Source organism: Etheostoma spectabile, chromosome 4 (assembly GCF_008692095.1).
Source record: "Etheostoma spectabile isolate EspeVRDwgs_2016 chromosome 4, UIUC_Espe_1.0, whole genome shotgun sequence".
NCBI lineage: Eukaryota > Metazoa > Chordata > Actinopteri > Perciformes > Percidae > Etheostoma > Etheostoma spectabile.
In genome coordinates, this window is record NC_045736.1 from 30,936,027 (window position 1) to 30,936,298 (window position 272).

At 32.0% G+C, this 272-nt stretch overlaps 1 protein-coding gene across 1 annotated transcript in view; it reads right to left on the minus strand.

Moving 5' to 3' along the window:
- Positions 1-272, minus strand: part of alpl (alkaline phosphatase, biomineralization associated) — a 34,108-nt gene that overhangs the window by 32,365 nt on the left and 1,471 nt on the right. The gene's annotated exons all lie outside the window — the stretch shown is intronic.

The following is a 272-nucleotide window of genomic DNA, read 5'->3' on the forward strand; positions in this document are numbered from 1 at the left end:
GATAGATAGATAGATAGACTTTTCACTGTAAATTTACAGTAATATACTGGCAGTAGCTTATTTACAGTAAGCATACTGTACTACACTATTTAAAACTCCCCTGCACGGCAATTAACAGTAAATACCTGTAATCTGCAACATTCTGCATAGTGCTGTAACATTATTATTTTCTCCCAGAATGCATTGCCACTTACAGTATGATCTTGTATAATATTAAAACAGTAAGATACTGTGAAATTTGATCCGTAAATTTACATTAAAGGTTTACTGGA